A 14720-nucleotide genomic window follows, 5' to 3' on the forward strand; every position below is an offset into this window, starting at 1 on the left:
CGTGTTGCTGCAGGTTGCCGTTGCGCGATAATGTACACTTCAGACTAGGGTGAGCCGACTAATAGCAGTTGTAGTAGTAGAAGTTGTAATAGTAGTAGCAACAGTAGCAATATTACTAGTAGTAGTAGTAGTAGTAGTTGTTGTTGTTGTTCTGTTAGTGACTGTAGTAGTTGTTGTAGAGTAGTAGTTTAGCAATAATGGCAAAGTAAGTAATAACAGTAAGTAATAATAATATAGTAATAGTACATAGCCTACTGCTTTTGTCATTATTGTTGTTCTTGCCGGTACTGTTGAAGTAGTAACGACCCAACACAGACGCACAGTGAACCAAGTAAAGCATGAGCATCGCATGAACATAAATTTGTGCATGAAGCATGGCGACGCATAACTTACTAAAGGAATAGTGAGAAAACAACAGCGAAAAAAGAAACTCAATTACAAACGGCAATAAACAACAGTGAATAACGCCGGTATAAAACATAGTAAATATAAGAAGTCACAACATGCATATAAACAAAATATAGTGAACATCAAACGCCCAGACAAAAAATATTGAGTGAGAATTATTGTCAGATAAAAAAAAAAAAATAATATATTAGTTCAACACTAAAAGGAAATAAGAATTAAATTAAGAAAATAACAATGAAGGAGGAGGGAAAAAAAGATGAATAATAATGATAATAATAATAATAATAATAATAATAATAATAATAATAATAATAATAATAATAATAATAATAATAATAATAAAAATAATAATAATAATAATAATTGAGCATAATTATATTGATAATACTAATATTCTTATTCGTAAGAAAATAGAAAAAATGGAAAGAGAGAAAGATGAAAAAAAGAGAAGATAACAGAACTAAAGAGAAAATACGAGAGAACAAAGAGACAAAAATAAACCAAGAAAAATAGAAGTCCCCAAACCACCCTCGTCCCCACCACGACAACCCCCACCCACCCCACACCCACCTTCACCACCACCACCACCCTAACCCCCCCACCCCAACCCCCCCCTCACCCCCCCACCCCAACCCCCCCTCACCCCCCCCTACCCCAACCCCACCCTCACCCCCCACCCACCCCACCCCCACCTTCACCACAACCACCACCCTCACCCCACACCCACCCCACCCCTACCTTCACCACCACCACCACCCTCACCCCCCCACCTTTACCACCACCACCACCCTCACCCCCCCATCCACCCCACCCCGACCTTCACCATCACCCCCCCCCTCACTCCCTCACCCCTCCACCCCCACCTTCCCCCTCACCCCCCCCCTCACCCCCCCACCTACCCCCCCCACCTTCACCACCACCACCACCCTCACCCCCCCTACCCCCCCACCATCATCACCACCACCACCACCACCTTCACCACCACCACCCCTCCCCCCCCATCCCCCACCCCCCACACCCCCCCCCCCCCCCCACCACCCCCACCCCCCCTACTCCCACCCCCACCACCACCCTCACCCCCCCACACCTTCACCACAACCACCACCCTCAACCCCCAACCAACCTTATCCACACCAACACCCCAACCACCTCACCACATCCCATCCTTCACCCTCACCTCCATCCTCACCCTCCCACCCCAACCTGACCAGCTCTGAATGTCCGCCAGTCACGCGTATGCACGCAACCCACACTCACGCTAATTGGTCGTCACACGGAACGCAAAATAATATAAATAAAATAGACGATACTGACAAAGGGAGGAGTAGGGAAGGGAAAGGTATGATGGAGAGGGAAGGCAGGGACGGGTGTAATAGGGAAGGGAAAGCAATTTAAAGGAATAGAAGTGAGCGTATGATGAAGGACGGCATAGGAAAGGAAGAGAAAGGGAAGGAAGGGACAGGTATGACGGAGAAGGGAAGGGAGGGAAGGGATGGGAGGTGCAGGTGTAATATAGAAGAGAGAGGAAAGGAAGGGAAAGGAGAAGAAAAGAAAGGAAAGGAAAGGAAAGGAAAGAAAAGGGGAATGAAAGGAAAGGAAAAAGAAGGGATAAGAGGGAATGCTTTAGTATGGGACGGGAAATGAAGAGTAGGAAAAGGATGCGAAGTGCAGGTAGAGCAAGTAAGGGAAGGGAAAGTAAAGTAAAGGAAAAGAAGGAAAAGGGATCGATGAGAAAGGAATGGTATATAAAAGGAAAGGAAGGGAACGGTAGAGAAGGGATGGGGAAAGCCCACAGAGTAAGGAAAGGAAAGGGGAGGAAGAGGAAGGAACAGAAGGGATGAAAGTGAATGGTGTGGAATGGAAAGAAAGAGATAGGAAAAAATGGGATGGGAAGAGGAGGGAAAGAGAAAGATTGGAAAGGATGGGGAGGGCAAAGATATGAAAAGAAAGGGAGAGGAGAGGGAAGGGGAAGAAAGAAATGACAAAGGTTGGTGTACGGGAAAGGAGAAAAGGAAGAAGGTATGAAATGCATGGGAAGGAAATTCATGGAAACAACGGAAGAAATAGGTATGCAATAAATAGAATAGTGAATAAAGGAAGGGAAGAAAAGGGTAGAAGAGGGAAAGGACTGAAAGGGATGGAACACGTAGGAATGAAATGGTTAGACATAGAAGGTAATTAAACGGGAGAAGTTAGAAAGGATAGGTGATGAAAGGAGGAGAAGTGAAGGATATGGAGGAATGGAAAAAATATGATGGTGGAAGAAAAGAAAAGCTAAAAGAAAAAAAAGAAAGAAACAACAGAAGAGAGAGAGAGAGAGAGAGAGAGAAAGTTCGAAACGTCCTCTCAAGGTCGCCAGGCATGAAGGTGAGGATCATAATTAGTAAGACTGTGCTGAAACTTTGATGTTTATGAGAAAACCACAATAATGAACTCTCTCTCTCTCTCTCTCTCTCTCTTGAACCTTCCTCTCTCTCTCTCCCTCCTTGTTTCTCCTTCTCCCTCCCTTTAATTCTTCGCTCCTTCGCCGTGTTATTTTCCTTCCTTTTGTCTACCTGTTTCTTCCTCTTTCATTATTCGATTCCGCTCGCCTGCCTTTTCCTCACCTTCCTATATAATTTAATTCTATTCCTCATTCTCTCCTTCGTGTCTGAGTCAAATTTCTTCTTTCTTCTCTCTCTCTCTCTTTCTCTTTCCCCTGCTGCAATTATTACTCTTATACTATTATTATTATTATTATTATTATTATTATTATTATTATTATTATTATTATTATTATTATTATTATTATTATTATTACATTTTATCTTCATCATTTTCAGCAAGTTTAGTCGCTTCTCCCTTTTGTTCCCTCCCTCAACTTAATAATCAAAGTCTTCCTTGTTTCTAGTTTTCATTCCTACTTGATCACTCTTATACTTATGTTTGTCAGATGTGTTGCGAGTGAGTGAGTTAGCAAGTGAGCGAGTAAATGAGTGAGTGACTGTGTGTGTTAAGGTTGGGTCACACGAGCAGATTTTACAGCAATTTTACAGCCAGCAATATCCACCCAGGCCGAATTCTTGCCACTTTCAGGCAGGGTTGGTTTGACTTATATTAAATTATTTAAATCAAGTGATTTAAATCGATTTAAATCAGAGTAAAACAAATCATGATTTAAATCAAAATTAAATATACTGTATTTGAAATTATTTAAGTGTTATATCAAGAGTAATATATCTATATATATATATATATATATATATATATATATATATATATATATATATATATATATATATATATATATATATATATATATATATATATATATATATATATATATATATATATATATATATATAAGGAAGAAGGAAGAACAGCGAGTAGCGGGCTTTTTTATTATTGTTTCCTTTTTGAGTGCCCTTGAGCTGTCTTCTTTGATGTTAAAAAAAATGTGAACGAGTTGTACAGGAAAAGTATTAAGTCTACTTCTCCTGTACTGATCCTGTACTGGTCCTGTAGCAAGTCAGGCACCAGTGAATCATTGCCATATTTTACAAGAAAAATATTCAAAAGCATAAAAAAAGAAAGTAAGGTCTTTTTGTTGATGATAACGATAAATGTAATAATTAAGTTTAAAGAGCTTAATTATTTTTTTAATGCAATGTACCATGATTAAGTCTAATTTCTTATTAATATTATCCAAATTTGACAACATATAAATAAAGTTGGCAACTTATGATTTTTATGGCTACTTATGATTTTTATGTGAAAAAACAGTGACATCTCAAGTAATGGACGGCTTACTCTTTTGATTTTGCGGAGCCCTTGTCATTAAGCCGCGAATTTTGGAAAATCAACCGCTTTGGTGCGAATCGCCATAACTCCCTTATTTCTGGGGCTACGGAAAAGTTTTGGGTATCAATTGACGGCAAAATGAAAAGGCTATATTATTTAATTAGCGAACGGGCTCGAAAACCGATTCGAAAGGGTCAAACATCGAATAAATTCGCAAAAAACGACTCTGAAAAATATATTTTTGAGTTCCCAACCTTGAAACCCCCTCATTTTTTTAGAATCTCAAAAAATTTTATTTAACAAATGATTTAGCTCTGCCAATGTTCTTTCCAATATGGTGCATAACATTTCCCTACTCCCAGTAGTTTCGTCGCTAGAGCTCGAAACGTAAACCCTGTCGAGAGCGATTTTGACGAACTTCAGACACTGTACCGTTTTCGTTTACTGTGACCTTGCTATTGCCTCTAGAAGGCTGTAATTTGGCATGTAGCCCCTCTTGGCAATGTAGTTTGAATAACTCGAAGCATTATTTGATAACTCGATTCCAAGTTCGTCGACGAGCCGTCACAATATAGCCTGTTTTTCGGCCCTTTTGCCGCAATTTGGACACGTCTAAGTTTTTTGCTTATAACTTTTTCATTTATTTAGTGCCTTCCAATTTTTTTCAGATTATTAATCCGTATTAATAGGGCTTTCATTTGCCACCAAGCAAGCCTTCCTAGCTTTAGTAGTTTTTGCTCGAACTCTATTAGAAGTCGCGACGAACATTCGCCGAATCTGACTCATTTCACGCGCCGCGATGAAAAACCATCCTGACCCCACAAAAATTAATATATCTGCATAAAAAATCATATATGAACACTTCAATATGTTGACTATCTTGTATTAAAACCATTTTAAGATATCTATATAAAAAGTTACTATTTGTATATAATCATTTCACTATATAAATCAACCTATGCTATATATATATATATATATATATATATATATATATATATATATATATATATATATATATATAGATATATATATATATATATATATATATATATATATATATATATATATATATATATATATATATATATATATATATATATATATATATATATATATATATATATATATATATATATATATATATATATATATATATATATATATATATATATATATATATATATATATATATATATATATATATATATATATATATATATATATATATATATATATATATATATTTGTCGCTAGTCCCAATATAAGTCTGGCTGCTATTAAGCGAGTCTGTTATAATTCACCTTTTTTTATAATTTAACAATAAAACAGTACTTTTAAATTTAAATATAATTTAACATATACTGAAGTAATTTACACAATTATTTCATTAAAATGACACATATATCAACATACTACAAATACTCAATAGCGCACAATATATATTAACTTTATAGTATTATACTGTTTACATGTTTCATATATTAGTAGTTTTATGTAATCACAATAAACCTGTAGCACTTGTGAATTAAATATATATATATATATATATATATATATATATATATATATATATATATATATATATATATATATATATATATATATATATATATATATATATATTAAACGTATTATTCATAAATAGTCAACATATTGAAGGGTTCATATTTATTTTATTTTTTATTTATTTATTTATTTATTTATTTTTTTTTTTTTGCAGATATATTAAATTTTGTGGCGTAAGAAAGGTTTTTCGTCGCGGCGCGTGAAATGAGTCAGATTCGGGGAATGTTCGTCGCGACTTCTGGTCGAGCTCGAGCGAAAACTACTGAAGCTAGGAAGGCGTGCTTGGTGGCAAATGATAGCTCTTTTAATACAGAAAAATCAGAAAAAATTGGAAAGCATTAGATAAATAAAAAAGTTATAAGCAAGGAACTAATGCGTGTCCAAATCGCGGCAAAAGGGCCGAAAAACAGGTTATTTTGTGAAAGCTCGACGGCGAACTTGGAATCGAGCTATCAAAACATAACATCATTCGAGCTGGTCAAACTGCATTACCAAGGGGGGCTACGTGGTAAATTACATCCTTCTAGAGGAAATAGCAAGGCCACACCAGACAAAAACGCCAAAGTGTCTGGAGTTCGTCAAAATCCCTCTCGACAGGGTTTACGTTTTGAGCTCTAGCGACGAAACTATATTGGGAGTAGGGAAATGTTATGCACCATATTATAAAGCACATTGGCAGGGCTAAATCATTTGTTAAATAAGTCTTTTGAAATTCTCAAGAAATGAGCAGGTTTCAAGGTTGTGAACCCCCCCCCCAAAAAAAAAAAATCGAGTCGTTTTTTGCGAATTCATTCGATTTTTTACCCTTTCGATTCGGTTTTAGAGCCCGATCGCTAATTAAAAAATATAGCCCTTTCATTTTGCCGTCGATTGGTATCAAAAACTTTTTCCTGTAGCCCCAGAAATAAGGGAGTTATGGGGATTCCCACCAAAGCGGTTGATTTTCCAAAACTCGCGGCTGGGGCAAGTGTTCGTTCCATAGTATAGGGATCATTGGAAAAACTCATCTTAGGTAATGTATATTAAACTATGGTTTTATTTAACATTAGCCAAGTTTAATACAAGAAAATGGCCTCATAAGACTGAAACAAATAATCAGTGGAAACAAACAAGGATTAATGCAAAAATAAATCATTTAAATCAAAATAAAACGATTTAAATAAAAAAAAAATCCTGCTTTCTGGTCACACGGAGCCACACAGAGTTAACCGATTTCTAACGCCAATTTCGGCTTTTCGTTTTAATCGGCGCAGGCGCCAACCCGTATCTGCTGCCTGCTAACAAGAATAACAAAGCCTACACCCACTGGCCCAAGGTGTCTACTAGAAGATTGAAGAAGACATCGCACTATGTTTAGCAGTTGTCTGCCTACTGAAGAAAAGAAGCAAGAGAAAGAAGCGTCTCTTGAGCCGTCAGTAACTACAGTGAGGAGGAGTGTGGCTTTCATAGCGCTGGGGGAGCTGCTGAGAGGACCAAGCCGCTCAGGCAGTGGACTCAATTTGTCCAGCAGTAGTTCCAGCATCTTCTGGCCCTCGTCGCCCCTCTCACCAAGAAAGCAAATATGTGCCAAGCACTTACTCCTACAAAACGTCGTACTGTGACTTTATATAGCAACATGGATGTACTTTTGGTTGAACTTTTGGTAAATTTTGAGTGATACGTGGCATGGCGTTTACTCTCAACTGATACCCAATGTTGATGATACATCATTCTTTTTCCCCATCCCCTGATCCCCAAAGTAGTTCTGATGGAGCCACTCATCTTCATTATATTTACCCTTGGTTTTAGTACTTGGGCTTGAAATTAATAGTCTTCAGACAACTAGTATATCTTCAGTCCTTCCAGGGCTGTCCATCTTCCACATCCTGTTATCTTAACACCCAAGTAAACTGCTCATGCACTTGTTTAAAAATACTTGAAGTAACATTGGACTCTAAACTAACCCTGAAAACATAAGTACGACTGCTCATCTAATTTCCATGAGGGCTGGTCTGTTATGGAAATGTTCCGTTTTAGTAATAAGATTTTTTTTCTCTTTGCCCGTTTTGGGGCACTGTTGCCCAGTTTGGATGTCTGCTGCTCTGTCTCATCTCAAACATTTTGTCATTTTCAACCTAAAAAAGTGGTATTATTTAGGTAAACAGCATTCTCAAGGTAGACAATTCTTACCTGTCTCACAGTGTAGAGCTTGTCAATCTGAATTTTTAAAAAACCCTGAAGAAACCCCCCTGAAGAAAGTCTACCGGCGCTATAGGCGAAACACGTAAAAAAAAAAATGGGGCAAATTGTTAGTAACAACGTTAAAATATTTAATTCCATTTAATGGATTAGTGGTTAGAATCCCAGCCTGGGCAGTCAGCGTACGGCTCACCCAGCTGTTCATACTCCCTTTCGGGCTGGTTGATAAATGGGTACCTGGGGAAACCAGTGTTGAGGTTCATTTTGGCAATCCTGGATTTCATATTAGTCTGTGTCCTGGGGTAACTGCTTCTTACCTACCACAGGCTCAAAGGGCTATCGGTTCGGAGATGAGCACCACAGCCAGGCAAAGCTATAACGTATGCACCCATCTTTACCTTTATTGTGGCAGCAGGCCACAAGTCAGGTTAGGTTATACCTACTTGTTGGGTCAGGTCAGGAGAAGTCAGGTCAAGTTAGGTTAGATTTAGTTTGTGTTATTTTTTTATGTTTTTCATTATAATGAAACTTTTTCATGCGAGTTCTGATTTGTTTACTAGTAACATGTATTATTTTTTAACTGGAAATCACAAATTATTTGAAGGGGGAAAGAGGTAGGAAAAAAAAAGTTATTTGCCCCAGAAAGTCTGCAGATTCATTCAAAACACATAAAATAATGCATCAGTTTTGTCCATAAAATCAAAGCATGCTGTTTACCGATAATTTGTTAAGAATTAACTAACTCAACCCAATTCCTTTTGACCCCATCCCTTACACAACCCCACAAAAGCCTCAGACCAACCTCCCTTCTAAACCCCCCGAACTCAATCTTCATTCCTAACCTAACAACTTCTGGGAACCTGCGACCACCGAGCCTCAAAGGGACGGTGGAACAGAGGGCGCCACCTGCTTTATGGACACGAAGAAAGGTGGGCGGAGGTGGGGGAGGAGGAGAAAAGGAAGGGATGGATAGAGGGAAAAAGGAAGAAAGAGAAATAGGAAGGTAGATAAAGATAAAAAGTTGGAAGGAGGGAGAGAGGGGGAAAAAGGAGAATGTGGAAGGAAAAAAGAGGTAGAGAAGGAAGAAGAAAGAGGGAAGGGGGAAATAAAAGGAAGAGTAAGGAAAAGAGAGGTATATAAATGGAGAGAGAGATGGAGAGATAGTGAGAAGGGAGGAAAGAAGTGAAAGGGATGAAGGGAAAAGAGGGAAATGAGGAAGAAAGAGTACAAGGGGAAAAGGGGGAAAAGGGGAGATCCATGAGGAAGGGAGAAGTAGATAAAGAAGGAAATAAAAAGGAAAGGAACGATAGGGGAAAAGAAGGACAGCAAACGAGGGAAGAGAAGGGGAAGGGTAACAAGAAGAGAAAAAGTAGAGGGAAGAGTGAGAAAGAAATAGCTAATAAAGGAAGATACGGAGCAAGAGGAAGAGTTAAGGGTAGAAGGAAAAAGATGAGGGAGGGAAGAAGGAAAGAGGAAGACTGATAAAGAAGTAGAGGAAACCAAAAAGGGGAAAAGGGAAATGGCAAGAGAGGGGGAAAGAGGGTAGAGGAGAGAAATATATAAAGTGAACTAGATAATGTAATTGAAAGGCTACATTCTCTAGTATTCTAATCCCTAAACGATTGACTGCTTGACTTCTTAGGATATATACAGTTATGGTTATATAGAACCCAATAAACTGCTGAAAAAGGCTGACAAATAACATGAATAAAGTAAAGAGTGTCTGGTGAAATTCAGAAATTCATGATAAAATAAGCCTAAAAGAAGAAAGGGGAGACAGAAAAGGAGGAAATGAGCAAAGAAAGAAAGAAATGAGAGAGAGAGAGAGAGAGAGAGAGAGAGAGAGAGAGAGAGAGAGAGACGAAGGGTGAGAGGAAGTGGAAGGGATAATACAGGCAAGGTTATTCAGACATAAATTTAGGGAAGAGAGAGAGGAATGAAGAGGTAAAGAAGAGTGGATGGTGGGTATGATAAAGAGGGAGGGAGAAAGTGAGGGAAAGAATGTTAGAGAATAGTGAAAGTGATGATACAATTTATGAGAGAGAGAGAGAGAGAGAGAGAGAGAGAGAGAGAGAGAGAGAGAGAGAGAGAGAGAGAGAGAGAGAGAGAGAGAGAGAGAAAAAGCACAGATAATCTAAAGAGGAGGCAGACTCACGGTGACCCAGTGTGTTATCAGAGGATAGATGGAGATCGAGAAAAAGACGGAGGCGGAGAAGAAGGAGGAGGAGGAGGAGGAGGAGGAGGAGGAGGAGGAGGAAGAGGAGGTGAATTTATTCTCCGCCCTCGGTTTGCCTTACCTACGCCCACAGTCCACACCCTTCCACCCCGTCCTTTCCTTCACCTTTCGCCCTCTTCTCCCCGACCCTCCTCCTCCTCCTCCTCCCCCTCCTCCTCAGTCCTTGCGGACCCCGCCCCACCCACCCCTTCCTTGCCTTACCTGTCCCAATTCCTCACTTTCTTCTCACACCTGTGCGGAAAGTCAGGTGTCATTTGGAGGTGAAGAAAAGGTGAATGTGCACGGTGATGGTGAGGTGACTGTGTGTGTGTGTGTGTGTGTGTGTGTGTGTGTGTGTGTGTGTGTGTGTGTGTGTGTGTGTGTGTGTGTGTGTGTATTTACCCATTTGTATTTACTTATTTGTAGTCTACCGGGCCCGAGCTAAGCTAAGCTGGGGGTTAGAGTGTATTGCAAAAGGTATGATAAAGTCCACCGTAAAACCTGCATTTGAAAGCACTTGAATACAAAATAGAAGAAAATAGCCACTTTCTTCTCTTCTTCTTCCTTCTCCTCCACTTCTCCCTCCTTCGTCCCCTCCTTCGTCCCCATCCTTCGTCCCTATCCGTCCCCTCCTTCGTCCCCTCTCGTCCCTCCTCCTTCGTCCCCTCTCGTCCCCTCTCCTTCGTCCCTCTCCTTCGTCCCTCTCGTCCCTCTCCTTCGTCCCTCTCCTCGTCCCTCCTCGTCCCCTCTCCTCCTTCGTCCCTCCTTCGTCCCCTCCTTCGTCCCTCTCGTCCCCTCCTCCTTCGTCCCCTCGTCCTTCGTCCCCTCTCGTCCCTCTCCCTCCTCCTTCGTCCCTCCTCGTCCCCCTCCTTCGTCCCTCTCGTCCCTCTCCTTCGTCCCCTCTCGGCCCCCTCTCCTTCGTCCCCTCCTCATCCCTCTCCTTCGTCCCCTCTCGTCCCGTCTCCTTCGTCGTCTCTCCTTCGTCCCCTCTCGTCCCCTCCTTCGTCCACTCTCGTCCCTCTCCTTCATCGCCTCCGTCCACTCTCCTTCGCCCCTCCTCGTCCCCGCGCTTTCGTCCCCTCCTTCGTCCCTCCTCCCTCGTCCCTCTCGTCCACTCTCCTTCGTCCCCTCACCTTCGTCCCCTCTCGTCCCCTCTCGTTCGTTCCCTGTCGTCCCCTCTCCTTCATCCCCTCTTGTCCCCGCTCCTTCGTTCCTCTCGTCCCCTCTCCTTCATCCCCTCGTCCCCTCTCCTTCATCCCCTCTCGTCCCCTCTCCTTCGTCCCCTCTCCCTCGTCTCCTCTCGTCCCCTCTCCTTCATCCCCTCTCGTCCCCTCTCCTTCGTTCCCTCTCGTCCCCTCTCCTTCGTCCCCTCTCCCTCGTCCCCTCTCGTCCCCTCTCCTTCATCCCCTCTCGTCCCCTCTCCTTCGTCCCCTCTCCTTCGTTCCCTTTCGTCCCCTCTCCTTCGTCCCCTCTCCTTCGTCCCCTCTCCTTCGTTCCCTCTCGTCCCCTCTCCTTCGTCCCCTCTCGTCCCCTCTCCTTCATCCCCCTCGTCCCCTTTCCCAGTCACCTCTCCTTCGTCCCCTCTCCCAGTCGCCTCTCCTTCGTCCCCTCTCCCAGTCGCCTCTGCTTCGTCCCCTCTCCCAGTCGCCTCTCCTTCGTCCCCTCTCGTCCCCTCTCGTCCCCTCTCGTCCCCTCTCCGAGGCTCAGGACAAGCGATTGGTCTTTGAGGCGTTTTCAAGACCCTGTGGGAGCGAACTCCCAGTGTTGGAGGCATCTAACACAGCAGTATCTAATTTCCATGCACAATTTTTATCCAATTCAATTTATGGTCACAATTTAAGATATTTCGAAAGCGCTTTTAATATTTGCGCATAAATTTCTAACAACGCCTTCGAACCTAAAGTGTGACGTCTGTCCCGGACGATTTGCAGCTCAGTACTTCCAGCTGAGTAGAACTTGCTGCCTCTTCGTTCAAAGATTACTGTACAACTTCAGAAGGCTGTGACTGAATGGAAAGTCAAACATAATGATCCTGAAAAGAAATTCGAAGCCCTTCAGAAATTTGTTGCAAGCAATGTGGCAGTGAATCCACCATCGATGGTGGAGAGGCCCTCCACCGAGACTGTGCCCTCTCCAGACGAATCTCCTGCTTCACGGGAGGACGTGTTACCTGCCTCACAGGTTGACTCCCAGCCTGCTTCACAGGCTAACCCCCAGCCTGCTTCACAGGCTAACCCCCAGCCTGCCTCACAGGCTAACCCCCAGCCTGCCTCACAGGCTAACCCCCAGCCTGCCTCACAGAACAACCGCCAGTCTGCCTCACAGGCTGACCCCCAGCCTGCCTCACAGGCTAACCCCCAGCCTGGACAACTTCCAGCCTGCCCCACTTAACGCTTCTCTTCCTGCTTCACAGGATGTCGGGTTCCAACCTGTAAGGAATGGAGCCAAACCGAAGCAGGCAACCAAGGATTTACTGACCCCCACTACCTTCAATAGGTTCCAGGTGCTGGCAGACACCATGAAGGATGAGTTTGAGACTCGCCTAGTTGGGGACTCCATGGTGCGTGGCCAGCTGATTGAGTTCTGTGGTCGTTCATCAACGGCCGCAGAAAACGCTACTGCTATCCAGGTGCCAGACTGGACGACACCACCGCAGCGTGCGATGATGTCACGAGAAATGCCGACCGAAACACCCTCTTTGTCATTCACGCGGGGACAAATGAAGTAAGGACAACCCGTTCTGAGGAACTGCTTGAGAAATACCGCCGCATGATCAAGCAGTATAAACGTAAAACGGATGCCAGTAACATCATAATCTCAAGAATCCTCCCGAGGGTCGGTGCCGAATCTAGCTTTTACAGTAAGGCCTTCAGCACAAACAACAGACTTCAGTCCCTTTGCTCACAAGAAAACGTCCAGTTCGCTAGCTTGTGGAACAGTTTTTACTACGATTCGGACTTGTTCCTTGCTGATGGCATCCACTTAAACCCTGTTGGAGCAGCCCGTTTCGGGAGGCTGCTCTGTGACCAAGTGGTTCTTCGAAAGCCAAAAAACGCGGAGGCGAGAACACCAGCAGCTCCACCGTAAGGGAACACTCGACCCGCGAAACCCCGGACTCGAATCACATTAAAGCTTGCTATGTAAACGCTCGCAGCCTACGTAACAAATTTGAAGACTTAGAAGTCCTCCCAGCTACAAATCATTATCATATCATCGGAGTCACAGAATCTTGGATAGACTCTACAAATAGAGATTTCATTGCGGAATATAGATTACCGGGTTATATCATCTTTAGTCATGAAAGAGAGAACAGACAGGGTGGAGGCGTTATCTTATATATCCACAACTCTCTCCATCCAGTATCCGTGAAAACAGATATTATAACCAATGTAGACACGGTCTTCATTCAAATTAAAAATAAATCTCGTAAAATAGTAATTGGACTTATCTACAGACCGCCAGGGCAGACTCTTGATATCGACCAAGCATTAAGTGAGTTGTTATTAGAAACAAGTAGCAGTTGCGAGGCAATAATTGTTAGGGCTTTAACTTGCCAGTGAAAAGATGGGGTGAACCGTTGAACTGTCATACAGGGCTCGACCTGTACAAAAATATACTAGAAAGTGATTTACATCAACACGTTCAAGAACCGACTCGGGAAAATAATATACTTGACCTTATCTTTTCAACGACAGTTGATCTAGTTAACGAAGTAAATGTTGGTCCAATTTTTAGTTCTAGCGATCACCGAACAATCACATTCAGCATCAATATGAAAGAAAGTAAAGTAACTACTAGTAAAGAAAAGGTGCTTGATTATCAGAGAGCGAATTTCGTAAGACTCCGACCAATTCTAAATAATTCTGACTGGACTGAAATCTCGGCGGAAACAGATATTGATAAATCTTGGGGGGCCTTCACAACAATATTGAACAATGCCAAAAGCATATTCGTACCCTATCGTAACAGACGTTCAGTTTCTAAGAAGAAACCCAAATGGTGGAATAACGAAATTCAAAATAGCCTATCTCTTAAAAAACGTGCGTACAGTATATACATATCAACTCAGAGTGAGGCTGACAAACTAGAGTTGGACAGAATTCGCCGCGAAACCAAGAAATTAATAAAATGAAGCAAGAAAAATCTTAAAGAATTTATAGCGGAAACGAGCAAATCTAATCCTAAAGAATTTTTTAGCTATGTAAATAATAAAAAGTCACTCACTTGTGGTATCGGACCGCTTGCTAATGATAATGGTAACCACACGAACGATGAAAATAAAATGGCTACAATCCTAAATAACTTTTCGTATCCGTATTTACCGACGAAGATTGTTTATCACCTCAGCCACCGGAGGTTAGAAGGACCGAAAAGATGTTAAGTGCCGTGCTCATCGTAGAAAGTGACATTTTACGCACAATTGAAAAGATTAAAGTAAGCAAAGCTCCTGGTCCAGACAAAATTACCCCTAGGGTCTTAAAAGAAATCAAACATCAAATTTGTAAACCGCTCTCCATCATATTTAATAAATCCTTAACAGCTGGAAAAGTTCCATCGGATTGGAAACTTG

This window comes from Eriocheir sinensis, chromosome 4, assembly GCF_024679095.1.
Source record: "Eriocheir sinensis breed Jianghai 21 chromosome 4, ASM2467909v1, whole genome shotgun sequence".
NCBI lineage: Eukaryota > Metazoa > Arthropoda > Malacostraca > Decapoda > Varunidae > Eriocheir > Eriocheir sinensis.